General features: G+C 39.3%; 1 protein-coding gene and 1 non-coding gene across 10 annotated transcripts in view; both read left to right on the top strand.

Moving 5' to 3' along the window:
- AKAP13 (A-kinase anchoring protein 13) overlaps positions 1-19619 on the top strand; it is a 412106-nt gene that overhangs the window by 46964 nt on the left and 345523 nt on the right. The window lies entirely within an intron of this gene.
- On the top strand, positions 11894-12003 carry LOC111751640 (U6 spliceosomal RNA). The gene has a single exon (XR_002786762.1). It is a non-coding gene; the product is annotated as a U6 spliceosomal RNA (small nuclear RNA).

Here is a 19619-nt window from a genome sequence, read left to right on the forward strand (position 1 = left end):
AAATTGATCTTGAATGCAGTAATAGAAGTATAATGTCCAGAAGAAAAAGACATTGATGGCCTGTCAGAGTAGAAAAAGACCACACTGGAAGATTTGGACTGCTGGCGTGTTTAGTCATGGTTGCCATATTTTCAGAGAAACATTGACAAACTGGAGCTTGTTTTACCATCCAGTTTATACTCCTGAGGACTGTTTAAAACCTGTTGAACAGAGATTAGTTATATAACTGGGAATAATTATTAGCCCAAAGTTAAGAAGAGTTAACTGTAAATGTCATAGGTATTTTTCAGATATATGAAGAATGACATTGCAAAAGAAGAATAAGTCATACTGTGCCTGACTTTTAGTATGCAGAACACTTATCCAATGGTTGGAGCTCACTGGAAGGTGGGTTGACCAAAGTAAGTGGAGCTGCTTGACAATTGAGTAACCTCCCATAAAAATTGAGCCCCAGGAAGAGTCAGAGACTTGATGACCATCTGCCAGGAGTGGAGGAATGGAAAGATTAGACTTTTGAAGTCATTTTCTGACCTTAGATATAATTCCATGTACCTTCTTTTCTTCTGCTGTAGTTTTTGTCCAGTTGCCTCAGGAAGATCTTCTTCTTCTCCTCAAACAGATATTTGATTGAGAGGAAAGTATACTAATATAAATTCCAGTACAGCTGATGTGACATGGTTGCAGTTGTTAAAGTGTGCTGAAATGGAACACTTACCCCAGAAATTAAAACTGTTAATAACAAACAATCAGGAATTTGCTTGGTGCCTGCCTAAGGGAGTTTGGGTACTGCCATGTTTTAATGTTGGAGTAACAGAGTTACTTCTGATTCATTTTTCCTAGATGTAGAGGAGCTCATTTAATTTCATGTCTTGATTTCTTATCACTTAACCAAATCTTATTTAGCCCTGATAAAGAAGTTATTGACAATCTTTTTTTTTTTTTTCTTCCTTAAGATGTAACTGAATTTAAAACCGTAAGATAGAAGTACAAAGCTCAGACAATTTCTTGCAGTCTTTTGGCGTTGGAATATGCTCTGGGAACTTCATTAGACAGAATTAAGTACACTGTGTGTAGCTTGTTATATGTTCGGTGATTCAGTAGAATTATTTTGGAAAGTAGTGTGGTAAATAAAGTAGAAAGGTACGGACTTGAGTGTTAGAGACCTGCATTCAGATATTACCACCGCTGCTTCCTGTGACGTTACTTTTCTGAGCCTAAGAATACCCCATTTTATGGAGTGTTACCAGGATAAAATAGGTGCCTGGCACGTAGTAGGAGTGCCAGTAAGTTTTGTCCTTTGATGAGGCATATACAGGACTTACAGATGATCATTTGGTACCAGCTGAATTTCTGCAAGAAGGTTGTTTCTGTGTATTTTGAATTGTGAGAGGTTTGTGTAGACTTCTACTTTTTCTCCCCTTTGGGTGGCTGCAGTTCCTCCCTGAAATAAAATGCTTACATTATTGCTGGCATTGTTTCATAGATTTTATTTGTTTATAAAAGTCAAAACAGGAATATGAAAACAAAATAAGCCATGTGTCAGTGTGTTGAGATGGCTTAATTTGGTAACACAGCACTTTCAAGGAGTTCAGACTCGTCTTTTTTTAAGGAGTAGGGCAAGGATAATATCCTTAAACATGTCTTTGAGCATCACTTTATTTTCCAAATTGATGGTTAGGTATTGGCAGCAGGGTGTAGTAGCCAGATAGACCTGGATTCCAGTTCTAGGTTCACAACATTTATAGTCATATGAATTTTGGTCAAGTTCTTAGCTTATCTCTGTTTGCTTCATTTGTCAAAATGGAAATGATAATACCTTACAGGTTTGTGGTAAAGGTGAAAAGAAATAATGGATATTAGGTTGCCTGAAACAGTGGTAATGTTAGTTCCTTTCAGCCTTGGTTCATTAACATCTTGCAGCTTTTGCGATGGGTAATATATCTGAAATATTATTTAAGTGAGTGATACACTGCGAGAATATCTGGATTCCTTTGCTGTGTAGTTTAGGCACTTAGAAAGGAACCAGAAGCCCCAGCCAGGTTGCCCAGGTGTTTCTGAATAATCAGCTCACTGTAACTAATTTCAGGTGTTGTTCCTGGCCACATGAACGAGTCTGGTGTTGTGCCTCTTTTCCTTAACACAATTCTTTGGCCTTCCCTACTGCATTCAGAGCACAGTAACATCTTTTACTCTCAGAGAGACTGACTCAGGATATGGCATCCTAGTTAAAGCTGTGATGGTTGGAGGTGTTGTTTCTTAGTGTCTTGCGAAGTCAGAGCCTCAGTAAAGATGCTAAGGTCTCTTCTTGTTTTTCCATTGTGTTTAGGTTTAAATGATCATTTGTGGATATTTATACTTCTGAACTTTAAAAAAATGTGGGTATTGTAGCTTTCCTGTGATCTTAATATCAGAAATGGTTGCTGAGGGTACTACTAAGGGCTGGCACACTTATGAGGGGGCGGGGCTTGAAAAAGAACACAGTCAAAAATGGTGTTAGAATGGCCATCCAGTCATTTTCTACCATGTAATCTTTGTATCGTCTTACTTCTCAGTTGCACCTGAGGAGAAAAGGAACTGATCTTTATTGAATACCTAGGATGTGCCAGACAGTGAGCCAAATGCTTTATAAATATGACCTTGTTTTTCCTCACCTTATAATGGCATTATTACTGTACTTACTGATGAAGAAACTGTGGCATATTAATAAAGTCATTTTATACAGCTAGTGGAGTTAGAATTTGAACTCAGGTATGTTGTGACTCAAAAAATCTTGTATGACGTTTATAACCCCAGAAAACAAATTTTATTTCCTTCTTGTTTGGAATAGCTTAACAACACCATTCTTTTTCGCGTAATTATTTACATTATGAAGGTGCCCCAAAAGGAGCCCAGTGGCACAGTGGTTAAGTGCACGGCTACTAATTGAAAGGTTGACTGTTTGAACCCACCATTCACTCCTCTGGAGAGAAATGTGACAGTCTGCTTCTGTAAAGATTTACAGCCTTGGAGTCCCTATGGGGCAGTTCTCTTCTCTCCTGTAGGGTTGCAGTGAGTCAGAATTGACTCGATGGTAATGGGTTTATTTACTCTTACACCTCTTAGGCCATGGGTCTGTGGATTTTCTTGAGTTCTTTCTGATACTGTGCAACTTCTAGAGTTTCCCAAGGTAATCTCCCTTCCTCTCTCCCTTACAAGATTTAACGTGGTCCCTCTGGGAGCTGTTTTTCAGTCAGGGAGAAGCCTGACCACCTCCATGCAGCATGGGAGAGAATTCCCCAAACTGCTTCCTAAAAATGTATTTTTATTGGATTATTTTCCTTTTCTGGTTGAACATCTACTATAGTGCGCTTTGCTTACCCACCCACTAACCCACTGCCGTCGAGTCGATTCTGACTCATAGCGACCCTGTAAACATTACTCATATTTGGTGCTAGGTACCCAGGAAAATAGTAACTTTTCTAGCCCTCAGGAACTTTAGAACTTAGTATGGGAGCTAATGTATGCACATGGTTGGCAGTGTGGTAGGTGCCACAAATCCATAGGTTGTACAACCAGTTAGCCAACCAGACAAATGATTTTGTGTTCAGAGGGAGAAAAACAACAAAAATCAAACTCATTGCCGACGAGTCGATTTAGACTTATAGCGACCCAGAGTAGAATTGCCCCATAGAGTCTCCAAGGAGTGCCTGGTGGATTCCAACTGCGCACCTTTTGGTTAGCAGCTGTAGCCCTTAACCACTACACCACCAGAGAAGGGAGCACAAATTTATGTAGAGATTGCACAGAGGCTGTGTTTCTCAATCCTGGCTCTGGACCAGAATATCCCCAGGAGATTTGACTTCAGTAGGTCTGGGGTGGGGCAGGAATCTGTGATTCTGATATGCTCTGTGATTTATGCCATCAAGGAAAATTTTTATTCCTTTAATTCTCAGATATATGTTTGTTCTTATCTTCTGAATATTCCTTTACATTTTCCCCTAGCCTTTATTCTGTACTTTACTCTGAAGTGTCAGTAATTGAATTTGGACACCTGTCAGCTCATTCCCCTTGTCTAGTCAGTAGTTCTGTGAGTGATCTGTGATTGGCTTAAGCAAAATTTCCAAGGTCGAAGTAAATTCAACTCTAGAAGTTTATTCTAGAACCTAGTAGAATGGATTTCATTTACTTGCATATCTTTTGGGCTGAATTTTTGCATTTAATTACAAAGCCCTGTTACATTCTATAAAGTCTTATTAATTTGGACCTTTCTTAATTTCAAATTTGCCTTGTAGAGGCAGAGTGGGATAAAGTTCATCCTTAATAAGGGTGGTGTTATTTATTGGAGTGTGCTAATTATGTTTTAATCGTTATAAGGCCAGACAGAACCTCTTCTTGGCATTGTTTTATTGACCCCTAGTTTCAGGTTATTGTTTGCAATAAAGTAGTAAAAATTTCTTAAGTTCATTAACACTTGTAACTAAATTATCTTTCTCAAGCAATTCAAAATTAGTTGAAGTTGTAAACTGTATTTTCTGTATGGGAATATATACAGCATATATAGAAAATAAATACAGAAAAGTTATTCTTTAATGGTAGAGACAGAGTGTGTGTGACTCAGTCTTTTCCACTGGGAGCATATGAATAATTGGACGTTAGTGGCTATTGGTGGATGTTGTATTGGTGGATGTTGTATTTCACTGAACCAGCCTCTGCGATTTCCAGGTGTACAGTTGTGCTGTCTTGAGATTCTTAGTCGTTCCTACTCTTGTGCTTAATGTGATACTGTGGGTCTTTGTAGTGTTTCTGCCTTTCATCCTGTTTTAATGTATCAGACAGCTACTGTCTATCTAGCCCTTTTTTACTGCAAAATTGAACTTTATTAAACTAATACAGGGTAAAAAAAATGGTCCGTGATCCTGGCAGTGTTGCCATTGGCTGATCTCCATTATTTAGATTCATTTTACTTTAGAAGAGCAGAAAACCATTGAGGTTATAACATTTATAAATATTCTAAATCATTATCAGCAATAACTAGAATTTGAATGCCTACTCTGTGCCCGGCATTGTGCTGATGACTTTACATATATTACCTTAATATTCATAGTGATACAACAGTAACCCAAGAAAGTAGTGATGTTGTCATCCACATTTTGCAGATGAGGAAACTGAAACTTTTAAGGGTTAAATAACTTGCCCTAGGCCAAAGAGCAAGGACCCCTGGTGGCCTAATGGTTAAATGCTAGGCTGCTAACAGAAAGGTTTGACCTTTCGAACCTACCCAGCCACTCCGCAGTAGAAAGACCTGGTGATCAGCTCCTGTAAAGATTACAGTCTAGAAAACCCCATGGAGTGTTTCTGTTCTGTCACAGGGGATTGCTTTGAGTTGAAAATGAACTCGGCACCTAACAACAGAAACAGTTATAGCGCTAACAAATTAAAGAAAGCCGAGATTCAAATCCATGTCTGCCTTCAGAACCCATGTTTTAAACTTTGTCTGCTGTGCTAGATCGTCAGCATTGGTGTTCTCTTTTCTTGCTCAAATTGGTAAGCACCCATCCCTTCTTCAGGCGGGCTCTTCTGGTAATGGGAGAGGCATAAGTAGTAAGGTTTAGTGAGTGAATAGTCGGTTAGCATTTCTTACAGTGGGTGCTGGACTATGATTGGGGAGAATGGACTAGCCATAACTGTTTTACTTTCCAGACATATCCCCAGTGATGGTGCAGAGGCTCCTGTTCAGTCTAGGGCAATCAACATTGTAACATATTCTTTAGAAGCGTGGCTTCTTACAAATTTAGGAACCAGGTGTATCAGGAAAATGGGAAAGACCTCTGAGGTTATGCTAACATAGTGGTGAAGAGCTTAGACAGGGAGCTGGACTTTTTGCATTCTTTAGCTGTACCTCCGTGTGACCCCAGGCAAATTCTTTAACCTCCCCAATCCTCAGTTTCCTCCCCTGTAAAATAGGGTAGTATCAGTCCTGCCTTTCTCAAAGAAATACTATGAAGGTGAAATAAGACGATGTGAAGTGCTTCGCAGAGTGTCTTGCACATAGCAAGCACCAAATGTCTTCCTATCGTGAGCTAATAGGAAAATCATACTGGTATTAAATTTAGAGCTCATATGAGAGCTGTGAGGTGGAGAGGGCCTAGTGATGAGGTGGGTGCTGGTTATTTTGTCCTCTAATGGGAGTCTTCTGTGTTAATCAGACTTTGTGTTGGGAGTTCTAAGGTCAACTGTTTACAGCCTTTAGGTAGCTACTTTAGGATGTATATAAAAATTCTGACTTCTGAAATATTTTAAAACATTTTTAAGTATATGTTTAAATGGTTCTTGCTCGTAGGCAATATGAAAATGAAATAGATGGTAAGAAATTTGGTTATCAGATTTTTTTTTAGCAGATCAACCTCATAAATATGGAATTTAAAGGATATGAGGTAGAGTTGTACATGCCTGTGTGTTTGCGTTTGGTTGAAGGAACGTGTCCAAAAGAGATGTCCACTGGCGTAGTCACTGGTCGGAATGAACGGTTGGTGTCATTGTGAAGATCTGGGCTGTGATGTATGTTAAAATAACATTAGGCTATATCATTTGTTTAAACAAACTGTTTTGTTTAATCTTCTCTTGGTATTTTAACAAATCTTGGGTTTTCAGAAGAAAGCTTTTAAGAAAAACTTCTGCTGCGTAAGGTGAGTATGCAAAAATGAGACCATTTACGCTGGAGTGGGAAATCATCTACTTTTTAAATGAGGGTCTCTGAACTGTTTACAAATTCTATGTAGGATCTCCTAAATAAACTACTTTATTAGTGATTATCTGTTTCAGTTTCCATTTTTGAAATTGTGAACATAGTTTTAAAACTGTTTAAGACGTAACATGCTTATGTTATATACCGCAGTCAGGTAGGGGAGAAAGAAATGGAGAGTGGAATAGAAAGACAGATTGCTGTAAACACTTGGGTGACTTTTCCTCAAGAGTGGCATGTGTATTGATAACCTTCGTGGCCTAAAGCATGACATGGTGCAATATCACTGACTTCTTTTAACTTCATTGGTTCTTGAATACTTAGACTTGTGTGTATTTTCACAACCACAGCAGATACGGCGTTCTTCATGTGGATCGACTGATGAACGGGAGCAGAGGATTTCTAAGATTCTTTTCAAGTCTAAAATTTTTTGGTTCACTGTCATTATCTGATAGGAATAATAGCTGAGCACTTGAAAAACATTCAAAAGTTCTTCAATTGATAAAATTACTTCCTCTCACCAATTATTTCTGACTTTCATTGGGAGGCAGTTTGGGTAAGGGGCTCTTTCCAATTCTATTTCTGGGATCCTATGTTATTAAGTATTGAATGTTACATACCAAATTAGTTCTTCTTTCTTCCTTTTCAATAGAATGTGTACTTTAGCCTAAGAACAATAGAAAACAGCTTCTCTTCTAGCTGTCTCAACTCATTCTAACCTCATTCCTAACGTAGCCTAACTTATTGCAAATTCCTGCCCACTTTTTATCTGCTATAAAAAGGTACTTTTCCTTCAATCGGGGAAAAAACGTAAGGTAACACATGTTTATTTTGGATTATCTTTTCTTCACCATTATTTTCGTAACCCGTGGTGCTCTGTCTATGCCTCTGCCGGTGTTTTTTTTTTTTAATGTTGATTGAATTTGAGGGTAGCTGAAACATTTTTATGCAGGGGTGGCTTGTAAAATGTGGGAGAATTCTATGAATCCCTGTCAGGGCATCATCCAGTAGTAGCTTACTGGTGATATGGTAATCACCAGTTGATGCCTTTACCGTTCTGGGAAAGTTCTAGGTGTAGAAAGAGACTCCTAAGAGTTTATTACTTTACCAGCCTGAGCTCAGAAGAACTAGATGGTGCCTGTCTACCACTACCAACTGCTCTGACAGGAATCACAATAGAGAGTCCAGGACAGAGCGAGAGAAAAATGTAGAACAAAACTCAAATTCACAAAAAAAGACCAGACTGACTGGTTTGATGGAGACTGGAGGAACCCCCAAGACTATGGCCCTGGATACCCTGCTAACTCAGAACTGAAGCCACTCCCGAAGCCCACTTTTTAGACAAAGATTAGACAGGCCTATGAAATAATGATACATGTGAGGACCGTGCTTCTTAGTTCAGTGAAATATACAGGACCAAAGGGGCAACTCCTGCCCAACAGCAAGATGAGAAGGCAGAAGGGACAGGAAAAGTATAGACGAATGGGCACAGGGAATCCAGGGTGGAAAACGGGAGAGTGCTGTCACATTGCAGGGATCGCAACTGATGTTAAAACAACTTGTAAATAAATTTTTGAATGTGAAACTAACTTGTCCTATAAACTTTCACCTGAAGCACAATAAAATTATTTAAAAATAAAAAAAAGTTAATTGCTTCAATGTGGAAGGCAGGAACAACTTTACCAAAAAAAAAAAAACCTAGAGGAATGTAAGCCTCATTATACCACAAGATTTTTGTTCACTTTGCAAAATTGACTTTATAAACTAATATAGGGTAAGAAAAATGATCCATGAGCCTGGCAGTGTTGCCATGGGCTTATCTCTATTATTTAGATTCATATTACATCCAGTCCTCATTTATCGACATAGTTAGGTTCCAAAGACCAGGTCATTATGCGAAAATTAGCATTATTTGAAAGTGGAGGATGACCACATCAGATCACAAAATGGAGGATGACTACATCATTACATAACTGCCAAACAGCTAAGAATGATGGCCCAGCCTAGTTGACACATAACCTTAACCATCACAGCCAGTGTTACCCCCACTTTGTACCTCAGCGTTTGTTACTGCCAGATGTACATTGTTGATGCACGAAATAGTCATTTAGTAGTTTTTTTACTATTGTTGTAAGGGTGAAATGTTGGATTATGAGATAGTCGTTAAGTAAGGAGTTAGGTGTACTTTATAGGAGCAGAAAACCATCGAGGGAGGCCCTGGGCAGGCATTTACAACAACTTTATTTATTATGATTGATAGCACTCGTAGTTATATTTTCCAGAGTTGGAGGTGAAAGGCTCCCAGTTATATTGTTGTTCTTAGGTGCCATTGAGTCGGCTCCCAGTTGTTGTTAGGTGCCGTCGAGTCGGTTCCCAGTTATATAGGTGATAAGTAAATTCTAGATAGTATATAATGTAGGAAAAAATTACCTATAAATCCCATTACCTAGAGGTACTTAACCTTTTGGTTTTCTTCTAGCCTTTTTCTTTCCTATACGTTGTGTAATAATATATAGTTGAGAAGATTACATCGTATTTATAATTTTGTTTTCTGCTTTTTTTCATATAACACTGTGTCCTCATGTTATATAGTTTTTAAATATTGTTTTCATAAAACACCCAGTGCCGTTGAGTCGATTCCGACTTATAGCGACCCTACAGGACGGAGTAGAACCGCCCCAAAGAGTTTCCAAGGAGCGTTTGGCGGATTTGAACTGCCAACCCTTTGGTTAGCAGCCGTAGCACTTAACCACTACACCCCCAGGGTTTCCATTGTTTTAACAGCTAGCGTAATTATATTATTTGGAGTTATTATAATTTAGTTCAACAGTTCTCAGTATTGGGCATTTAGTTCTTCTTTTTTCTCCCAACAGTTTTTCCTTTGATTCCAACAGCATTTCCTTTTTGTAAAGTAAAATTACTAAGCTAATGTTTGAACATTTTCAGCTTTCTCCACACGTGTTAAATTTTATCCAAAATGCTTATGAGCACTTTTTATTTCATACTCATCACCTGAATATGAGATTACTTGTTTCACCACATCCTTGTCAGCAATGGGCATTTTTCATTTTCTACCTTTTCCTGATTTATAGGTGGAAAATATCAGCTAAAAAAATGTTGCAATAAGTTCATGCCCCTCTTGAAGTGATGTAAATACCTTGTCAGCCCACACACTATTTGGCCTTTGTTTTCTTGTCTAAACTCAATCCTGACCATCCCTTCATATTATTAGCAAAGCTTGCTAAACACATAGGGTGTCTGTGTTAGGCCCGACCTGCTGTGGTTTCATTAAAACCAGGATATCACTGAAAAGTTAAGCAAGAGTTTGGAAGTTCCCTGTGAAGGAGGAAGAACAGCCCAACAAAGCTATCTGTCTTTGTGTTGTACTGTGCCCGTCCTTGGTATATTTAGCAACTGCTTTGGCTGGACCAGTTTTTACATCTGGAAGAACCAGTCTGAATGTCTCTGCCCCTCCCTTTCATCAAAGCAAACACCTAGGTCATCCGTTCCCTTTTGCCTTTTCTTTTGCCCTTGACTAGCAGGTTTTCAGCTAGCTTATAGGTTTTTTTTTTTTATAGGTTGTCGACTTGCTTATACAACCTTAGCACCATGTTTTATTGGGAATATTTCTGTTCTATAAATGAATTTTTTTTTTTTTTTTGCTGGAGTTAATTACTGTTTTCTAGAATGTTGCTTTTATTGTAAATGAAAATATTGCAAACTCATGATTCCTACCCAAGGAGGGACCTGACTTTGATACTCAAGATCTGATGCAAAATCTTAAACAGGCAGTAGACATATAGATAGAACAGCTCTCTTCTTTCTGTATTCATTGGTAGAAATTGCTCCATCTGGTATTGTGTAGGTGAGTCTTTAATTAACCAGTTTTCACTTGCGATCAGCCAGGTACCAAAAGGAGGGAAAACTCTAAGCAGTCACAAAGGTGTCAACAGTGCTGTGTGTCAGAGCTCACACATGCACACTTGTCTTTTTCCCTAGGAAAGCTCCTTTCCCAGAACTAGCCACGTACTCTTGTCCTACATGCATTTTGAGGAAATTTAGTATTCCTAGTCCTGAGGAAATTAATGATGGTCAGTCATTCAGAAGTCAAGACTTAAGTTTGAGGATGGCTTAATGTATTTTTTTTTTTAAATCCCGGAGTGGCATAAAAAATGCATTATATATCCACCAGCCGTATATGAGAGTTCCAGTTTTTCCATGTAGTTGCCAACACTTGGTATCGTTAATCTTTTCCATTATATAGCCACTCTGGTGGGTGTGTACTGGTATCTCATTGTGGTTTTAATTTGAATTTCCCTAATGACTAATGATGTTAAATATCTTCCCTGTGCTTACTTGCCATTTGTTTATATTTTTGGTGACGTGTCTGTTAAAACCCTTTGCCCATTTTTTATTTTTTGTCTTACTGAGTTGTAAGAATTTTTATATATTCTGGATAGATGTCTTTTATCAGATAAGTGATTTACAAATATTTTATCCTAGCCTGTGGCCTGTCTTTTTATTTTCTTAATAGTGTGTTTTGAAGAGTAAAGTTTTTAATTTTGATTCGGTGCAGTTTATCACTTTTTATTTAATGGCTCATACTTTTGGTATCATATCTCAGGCATGTTTGCCTTGGCTGAAGTCACAAGATTTTCTCCTATGGTTTGTTGTAAAAGTTTTATATTTACCTCTTAAGTTTATATCTAGGAGCCATCTTTGGATTAATTTTTGTGTCTGATGTGAGCCAAGAGTCCAAGTTCATGTTTTTGCATGTGGATACTACTTGCTCTAGTGTCACTTGTCGAGAAGACCCTAAGTTTTTTTCCTTTTAAGCTGTATTACTGACTTTCAGTCTTGGATATGCTAATGAGAAGAAGCCTGCATTTTCTGATGAAGTTGGGGGAGGATGAAGGGAAGGAGTTTGTCTCGTCTTGACCTTATTGTAGGGAACGCTTGCATGCAGTTACCCTTTGTGTGATTCTGGCTTTTGAGAAGACATCTACAGACTCTTGGTAAACAATGAAGAGAATGTTAGCAAGCTTGGCTTTGGTTAAGAAGATACTGTTATCCTCTTCCTCTAAGGGTTAAAACTTTATTTTAACACACAAGCTGGGTTAAGTTTAGGATAGAATAAAGTCAACGTGAACATCTGTTAAAAATAGTCCTAGCATGCTCGCTTCGGCAGCACATACACTAAAAAAATTGGAACTATACAGAGAAGATCAGCGTGGCTCCTGTGCAAGGATGACATGCAGATTCGTGAAGCATTACATATTTAAAGAAAAGAAATAGTCCTAACATGAGAGTTTCTAACTGTAAAAGCAAACATGTTTATTATAGAAACTTTGGAAATTATGAAACAGTATGAAGAAAAAATCTCCCCTTGTCTCTGCCATTCTGATTTTAGCTAAACAATACTTTTAATTTTGTGTGAGTGATGTATGGACTCTGGGCAGCATGGTTCCTTGGAACAATTTTTGGAACTACTGAGGGATTCAGGCCTGTTACTGCATTTCTCACCGGAAGGGAAAGGAACAGAAGAGAAGCTTATCAGGCCTTGTACCTTACAAACTTGATGAAATATTAAAAATATATTAAAAGAGTATTAAAAATTTATTCTCTCTTCTTTCCTACCTGCCCCCCTCATTCCTTTTTACAGGTTTGGGCTGAATAATTTGTCCAAAATTACTTAGCCCTAGTATATGATAGGTCAGAAAGTCAGAGGGAAGCCTTAATTATCATGCAGTTAAAATCTTCAACCTGTGCTTTCTTTTATGACTTGAGGGGCTTTTAAAAGAAGAAGAAAGGTGGGGGTAGTTCTACTTTTCTTACTGTTCTGGTTTATGTCCTTTCCCTTTTATTCTCCATCAGAGTTAGAAGTCGCAAGGTCCCAATCTGTCCTGCTCAAATTAAAGCCTGATTCTCCTCTCCTTTCTCTGTGCTGCGCTCTCTGAGCCTTGGTTTTAACTTCGGCATTTGTTAACTCAACAGAAAGGTAAAGAAGAGAGCTGGGGTTTCTAACAAGAAAAATTCCTTGAATTGGATCAATTTCATCAACAATTTTTATTTATTAGTGAGTAACTAATAACTAGCTATGGATCCCGGGCAAACTTCTCGGTTTCTTTTGTGAATGGACTCAACAAGGATCCCTCCGTGGTATATCAGCAGTCCTAATTTTTGGTGTTGGTGGAACCATGAAATAAGTTTCTGGTGATATGATCAGAGTATCTGCCATAGGCGCCAGTATTTGAAGAACCTCCGTCTTCTGTTGTCTTAGAGTCGCCACCAATTCATGGCAACCTTCAAACTGTTTGCATTCAAGCTTTAGTTTTGGTATTCAGTCTCTTTATCCTGGCTGTTTTTTTAATGGTTAAGAAGCATCAGTTGTCGTGTACTCTGCTTTTTATGTAAACAACATGGAGAGAAAGGAAGGATATTTGTGATCCTGGAGCCTCATTTTTCTTCTTCCTTCATTTAGGAGATTTTTATGACTGTCAAAGCCTTTTTAACAGCCAGCCTTCCCATTGAGACCCTCACTTTACCAAATAGAATAGCTTATTCTAATCTGTTGTTTATGTTGTTGCCATAGTATCCTTTTTGGAAACAATCTGGTTGATATGTTTGTAAAGGAATCCAACTCCTTCCCCCCCCTCCCAATTGGCATTTGCCTGCAGAATATTTTTTTCTTATGATTCAGGCTAAGGCTTGGGGGTGTAATGAGTACAAAGGGAGGTGGGATGTTTGGACTCTGGACAGTTATAAATCAGTTCTTTATATTAACTCATTCTGTTAATGGCTAAACTGTCTCGTTCAGTGACTTAGGGCTTTCCATTTGAGCCAACTACTTGTTACATGAATTGCATTTGTTCCTGACAAATGTTATGTTTGGGCTGAACATTAGAACTAAGGCTGGAGTAGAACACCTTGCTGCCACATCAGGCTTGTAAAAATGAACAAAAAGACCAAATTTGGCAGCTTCACTGATTTTAACATTCGGACCAGTGATTCAGGATGAAGAACGATAAAGGTGGTTCAGGAGATGTGGAAAAGGAATCACAAAGAAAGTAAAAAGTGAATCGTTTACATCCCTTTCTAGAGCCAGTGAACTTCTGACTTGGTTGCAGAATGAGTACACATAAGAGTAAGTAAGTAGTTGTTTGGAGTAAGATCTTTACTTTGCATTGACAGACATTTTTGCTTTTTGCATGTTCGGAAAAATGGGGAAAAAAAGCTGTTAGTGGTATAGTGAAAAACCAACAAAATATAATACTTTTAGGATGCCTAAGAGAGAATACAAAATCAGTTTTAATCTTTTTCGGAAAACATGGTCACAAAAGTTTTGTGGAGAAGGAATTAGAATTTAGTTAAAATTTAGTGAGGTTAACACTGGAACTCTAGCAAAACTCTTGGTGAGTGAATGTAGTTCTCTGTGGCTTTCTATTTTCCTGTTTGGACATCTTATCTCCTGGAGTCTTTCCCCTAGCCGCTTTGGCCTTGGGTATTCAATTTCCGCTGCAGAAGTTAACTCTTCATGTGGTACACTCATCATAGCTGTTCTGAAAACTGTTTTACAGCTGAAAAAATTAGACGTTGCACAGAGCCACAAATATTGTTTTTGCATTTAAAGCTTGTCTTCTCTTAAAGTATATAATACTTTAACTCTTCCCTTCTTTTCCCTCTCTCCATAAGCTCCATCAATCAAAAAGCCCTTGTTTTCTGATCTCTGATAAGCGTTGGGAAAACGTTTGATCAAAGCAGTTCTTTGGAATGAAACCTCCCTAGGGTTATTTACATTTTTTTAAAGGTGTGGGATAACTCTAATGAATACACAGCGCAGTGTAAGAGCATTGTTTGTTTGTTTAATTGTGCTTTAAGTGAAAGTTTACAAATAAGTCAGTCTCTCACACAAAAACTTATATACATCTTGCTACATAATCCCAGTTGCTCTCCCCCAATGAGACAGCCCGCTCCCTCCCTCCGCTCTCTCTTTCTGTGTCCATTTCGCCAGCTTCTAATCCCCTCTACCCTCTCATCTCCCCTTCAGGCAGGAGATATCAACATAGTCTTAAGTGTCCACCTGATTGAAGAAGCTCACCCCTCACCAGCTCCCCTCTCCTACCCATGGTCCAGTCCGATCCCTGTCTGAAGAGCTGGCTTTGGGAATGGTTCCTGTCCTGGGCCAAGAGGAAGGTCTAGGGACCATGATCACCGGGGTCCTTCTAGTCTCAGTCAGACTGTTAAGTCTGGTCTTTTTATGAGAATTTGGGGTCTGGATTCCACTGTTCTTCTGCTGCCTCAGGGGTTCTCTGTTGTGTTCCCTGTCAGGGCAGTCATTGGTTATAGCTGGGCACCATCTAGCTCTTCTGGTCTCAGGCTGATGTACTCTCTGGTTTATGTGGCAAGAGCATTGTTTTTGGGGCCCCTACATTACCAAAGAAAATGGTGAACAACCTGACATCTCACTACTGTAAAGGTTGCATCTCTGAACTGACATTTTTAGATTATACAGTGAGAATTATAGGCTATAATGCTACACTAAGCAAGGGGCAAAGTGGGTAAATACCACCTTCCTTGCTAACTACATGAATCCATTCTTCAAAGTGTGGAAGTATATACAGTCTTCACCTTCGCATTTCTCCGTCCACATCACCAGTGCCCAAGCGACACTCTCCCCTACCCTAGCCACCTGGAGCTGGGTCAGAGCTTAAAAGTTAGAACACCTTCCTTCAGACTGCTAAGTGGGCAGACGCCAGCCCCTTCTGGCTTTCACTGCCCTGTGGGTTTGTTTATTCCCTGAAACAACTCACAGAATCTCACAGAGTGTGCCATACAGATTTATTACAACTAAAAATGATGCAAATGATGAGATGCATAGGGTGAGGTCTGGGAGGGGTCCCAGCATGGATTCCATGTCTCAGGAGGATGTGCTTCCTTCCTGAGAACAGGTGTTCTTGCCAACGAGGAAGCTCATCTCAGCCTTAGGGTTCAGGGCTCTTCTTCGCGCCCCTCCTCCCACATGGCCATGATAGATTGCATCATGTTTCCTGAGACTTAGTCAACACTGGGACCCCAGCTGGTCTCTCTTGGTCTGGTCAGCCCCTACTAATTAGCCTCAGGTCCCAGGAACCAAGACCAAAGGCCAAATTACTTTTTGCCAGGTGACTCATCACCTCACAAATGCCATCCCTGAAAGTTGCCCAGAGAAAACTGATTAGTATGTTTTAACTTTGGGGACAGAAAAGTAAAATGTACATTTTAGGCTTTTTAGTAATCATTGATAAGAAATAATTTAACCAAAATTTTTAGTTATTTATAATATTGTTTCCTGAAATTTATTTATCCAGTTGTATTTTCTTATCTGCTTGTCATGTTATGGAAATAGTTTATATAGCAGTGTACTCTGATGAGCGTATTTAATTACATCTTCTCTTTTTTGGGCTCCCATGGCACTGTGAGTTATCTTGGTTCTAGTACTTATAGACTGACTTGGGGAGAATGATACAATCAATGAACTGTGAAACAAGTCAGGCTAGGATTGAATTAAATCAAAGTAATTAATTGAATGTGACAGGAATGGGGAGAACAAAAAATCATTAATATTTGTCCATTGTAATGCCATCGAACCTGAAGTTTGTTCCTGTTTCTTTTGACTTAGTTGTAAAAGTGCCATGGTTGGTGAGCAGCCTAGTTTTGCTAGAGTTGTGTTAACAGCAGGAAAAAAAAAAAAAAAGATAGTAATTTGGGACTAGGGAGTTGGCTTTATTGTGAAAAAAGCAAGGATCCCATGGAAGGATTTGATCAGAGAATTGACACACAAATCATATCTAAATCGTGGGAAGTGGAACTTAGTAATAATATGGAGGATAGATTATGCTTGGAGTTGGGGAGAACAGTAGGGAAGCAGTGGTTCAGGAGAGAGAACGAGGACTTGGGCAGTTGGGATGGATAAGGGGACATTGTTGATGTAAAATAAACAGGATTTCTTGAGATAGAAGGAAGGAGGTGAAGGAAGAGAAGAAAATTATTACATGAGAGCTTGAGGTGAGGCCATTTATGGGGATATAGGACAGAATGAGGGCATAGACTTGGGTGTAGATAATGAATTCGGTGCAGAATATCCATGGGGAGGTGTCTCCTAGGCAGTTGGCAATTAGGGTATAGAGCGTAGAAAAGTTAGGGCTAGAGAGTCAGCGTGGAGAGCGATCTGCGTATAAGTGATAGTTGAAAGTGAGGGAGTAGGATAAGAAGATACTTATAGGATGTGGGGGCAATATGGAGTTACATTGCCTCATTTACTGGGCCAGCTAAACATGCCTTTTCTTCCTGTCCACTGCCTAAAAACCACCCTAGCCCCCTCCAAAGCTCTAGGCTCTGATGAAGAATATTTAAAGTCCATCATGTCATTAAATGTTTAAATAAATGGTGTGGTCTTAAAGAGAGCATAAATATCCGAGTTTCACCATATGTTTTGTGAGAGGGCGTATGGCGATGATTAAGAGCGTAGATTCCAGAGCCAGACTGCCTGGGTTCTAAACCTTACTCTGCTTGTTACTAGCTATCCAGTTACTCGTTGTGTGACTTTGGGCAATGTATTCAACTTTTCTGTTGCTCCATTTCCTCTAAGTTCCTGGAAAGTGGAGGTAACATTTATGGTTATCGTGAGGATTAAATCATTTTTTAAGTTAAAAAAAAAAAACAAAAAATCCTTTTCAACGGAGCCTGGTAAGTAAGTAAGCAAGCTAAATGAGTCCAGATGGTAATTTGGTACATTCAGAGCCTAAGAACTCATAGTTAAGACTTGTTGGGTGCCATTGAGTTGATTCCGATTTATAGCAACCCCCATGTGACAGAGTAGAGCTGCCCCATAGGATTTTCTTGGCTGTAATCTTTATGGAAGCAGATTGCAAGGTCTTTTCCCCAGTAGAGCTGCTGGGTGGGTTTGAAAACTGCCAGCCTTTCAGTAGCAGCCAAGTGCTTAACCATGGTGTCACCCTGGCTACCATCGTTAAAACTTACCTTCGCAAATTCTTTGCCTTTGCTACTAGTAACCTTAAAACCATTGAGCAGAAATTGGTTTGAGCTTCTCTTCTCCTTTTTCTTTACTCTGAGTTTGGGGGCTAGTGGGGGAGTGAAGCTGGGACAGCTTCGTTCACCTTTGGGTTGTAGATGAAGTGGGAATTAGAGCAATAGATTTGGTGCCTTTTGCTTTCTTTTCATCCTACCACATTCTACTCATCTGTGTAGATGCTGCTGTCAGTGGCCTGCAAGGACTCTGCTGGGGCTTGAAGATGAACTGTAATTCATTGAACTGCTTTTTCCAGTACTCCAGCCAGCTGCTGTAATCATTGCCAAGAAATTTTTAGAAGACATCAAATATTGGAAAAACTGTCCTTGGCCTACCCCAGACTAGGGCTATTTATGTGTTTGTGTCTCCTTTCCCTGGCTTCCCTCCCTCTCCCTCTTGTATAGGTGTAGTGGTGGTGGGAACAGGTGGTCAGGGTTTGAGTCTCATTCATTTCTGGCACTGAACAAGTTACCTGTTAGGGACTCATTTTCATTTTCTATAAAATAAGGGGAGACTGACTATGAGTCATAATCTACAACAGTGGGTTTGGTTTGGTTTTGGGGCTACATTAAGGTCCCTGAGTGGCACACATGATTTGTACTTGACTATTTACCTAAATGATGGCAGTTTGAACCCACCCAGTGGTGCCGTGGAAAAAAAGATCGACAGTCTGCTTCCATGAAGATTACAGCCAAGAAAACCCTGTGAAACTCGGTTCTATTTTGTAATACATGGAGTCACCAAGAGTTAAAATAGACGCGATGGCAATGGGTTTGGCTTTGGTTTTTGGAGCTACGTTATGAATCCCTGGGTGGTACAAGGAAACCCTGGTGGTATAGTGGTTAGACACTGTGGCTGCAAACCAAGAGGTTTGCAGTTCGAATCTGCCAGGCGCTCCTTGGAATCTCTATGGGGCAGTTCTCCTCTATTCTGTAGGGTCTATGAGTCGGAATCTACTTGATGGCAGTGGGTTTTTGGGTGGTGCAAAGAATTAATGTGCTTGGCTGCTAATCGAAAGATTGGCAGTTCAAGTCCACCTAGAGGTGCCTCAGAAGAAGAGCCTTACTGATCTACTTCTGAAAATCCAGCCATTGAAAATCCTGCGGAGCATAGTTCTACTCTGACATGCATGGAGTTGTCATGAGTCAGGTTCGACTCAACGGCAGCTGGTTAGGTTGCAGCTACATTATCACCATTTCCTTTTAGCACTGATATAGTCATTCCTTCAAAGATTTTTCAAAGGTAAATGTATCCTACCAGTAAGTGTAGAAGACAAGGAAGGGCATTTAAACATTAAAGTAAAATAACTGGTGTCTTAAAATTTCTATCAGAGAATATAATAATACGTTGATTATTTGGTGCAAGAAAGAAAAGCCAAATGGTTTTGGGGTTTTAAAATTTTGAGAAGGAGGTATAGGCTGGAAGCAGAAATCCAGCATACAACATTTTACAGCTCTAATGTTGGCATTGTGCTTTTGTGAGGTATGCCGTTCAAATGGGCACGGGTTATAGCCACTTACCTTTAGTTAATTATTAGTTTTCATGCAAACCTTTTTCTTTTGCCCAGCTAGAATTTCTCAGAAAATTGACTGAGAGGCCCTGAAATAATTTAAATAGGGATCTTGCTAGTGTGCATCACCAGTCAGTTAATTAGTGTTTGAGGACCCAAATGTGACTATCTTAAGTTCTCTGCCCTCACGAAAGTTTTGCTGGGGAAAAAGACAGGCACACAAATTCACGATCCTCTTCATTCCATTTTCTGTAAATGGGATCACTGTTCATCAAGTCAAGCAAGGCAGAAATCTAGAAATTATCCGTGATACTCTTCTT

This window comes from Loxodonta africana, chromosome 13, assembly GCF_030014295.1.
Source record: "Loxodonta africana isolate mLoxAfr1 chromosome 13, mLoxAfr1.hap2, whole genome shotgun sequence".
NCBI lineage: Eukaryota > Metazoa > Chordata > Mammalia > Proboscidea > Elephantidae > Loxodonta > Loxodonta africana.